At 41.4% G+C, this 1,313-nt stretch overlaps 1 non-coding gene across 1 annotated transcript; it reads right to left on the bottom strand.

Moving 5' to 3' along the window:
- Nucleotides 1-279: 279 nt before the first annotated feature.
- On the bottom strand, nt 280-386 carry LOC112086898. The gene has a single exon (XR_002899752.1). It is a non-coding gene; the product is annotated as a small nucleolar RNA R71 (small nucleolar RNA).
- Nucleotides 387-1,313: the final 927 nt, after the last annotated feature.

The raw sequence follows: 1,313 nt of genomic DNA, 5'->3' as shown, positions 1-1,313 counted from the left end.
GAAGTTAAAGCATCACTGCTCAATATGGTGCAAAACTCAAAGTTTCATGGCTTGCCTATGGAGGATCCCCTAGAACATCTTGATAACTTTTACAGGGTCTGAAACCTTACAAAGATCAATGGTGTATTTGAAGATGGTTTCAAGCTGAGACTTTTTCCATTCAGTCTAGGAGACAAAGCACGCCAATGGGAGAAGAATTTGCCTCAGGGTTCTATTCAAACATGAGAGCAATGTAAGCAAGCTTTCTTATCAAAGTTCTTTTCAACTTCAAGAACAGCCAAGCTCAGGAATCATATCTCTTCCTTCACCCAACACAACAATGAGACATTTGGTGAAGCTTGGGAAAGATTCAGGAGCTACACTAATCAGTGCCCTCACCATAGGTTCTCAGAAGCATCATTGCTTAGCACTCTTTATCGAGGTGCTCTTACCAAGATCAGGAACCAACTAGACACTGTCTCTATTGGGAACTTCTTAGCAAAAGAGATCACTGCTGCCATGGAACTAGTTGAGAATATGGCAATGAGCAATGATACTTATGGAGAAGAATATGATAAATCCTATAGAGGAGATGGCTCTAGTGAGGAGCAAAGAATGAGAAAGGATATCAAGGAGCTGCAAAGCAAACTAGACAAGGTATTAGTTGCTACTCAGAAACTTCTTTATTTTGTTGGTGAATTTGATGTGCAAGCTTAATGTTTTGAGAATGTGAATGAAGAAGGTTTAACTCAGGAGGAGCTCAACTATACTGGGAACCAAAACAAGTTCAACAGGTTCAACAACAACTACAATCAGAACCTGAGCTACAGAAATCCCAATGTGGCAAATTCTGGTGACCAAGTATATCCTTCTCAGCAAGTTCAACCTCAAGGGTATGTTCCAAAGAACCAGTTTCAAGGGAATTACCAAGCGAAGCAGCAGTATGTTCAAGCGCCTATTCAGAGCCAAAGGAAAAAGTTTCATCCAGGGTTTGGTCCAAAACAGCAGCAGAGTCCTACACAGCAGCAAGGTCCAAACTTCAATGGGGTTCTACAACAGATACTGCAGGGTCAACAGTTGGTACAGTATTGAGTTAGTGACCTCAGCTCCAAATACGAGTCACTATAGATAGAGTCAGATAAAAGAACTCCATAAGAACTAGGCTTCTTCTTCATCTAAAAGACAAGGAACACTTCCGGGGAAACCTGAAAAGAACCCCAAAGAGTATGTTCATGCTCTAACTCTCAGAAGTGGAAATGAATTACCAGAAAGAGAGCATAGACCTGTGCTCATTGAGGGCAATGAGAAACTTAGTGGGGGGTGACTCAAAAGAG

The sequence above is a fragment of the Eutrema salsugineum genome, unplaced genomic scaffold (assembly GCF_000478725.1).
Source record: "Eutrema salsugineum unplaced genomic scaffold, Eutsalg1_0 scaffold_2, whole genome shotgun sequence".
NCBI classification, from domain to species: domain Eukaryota; kingdom Viridiplantae; phylum Streptophyta; class Magnoliopsida; order Brassicales; family Brassicaceae; genus Eutrema; species Eutrema salsugineum.
The sequence above is the reverse complement of the archived record's forward strand: the minus strand, read 5'-3'. Positions and strand labels throughout refer to the sequence as shown.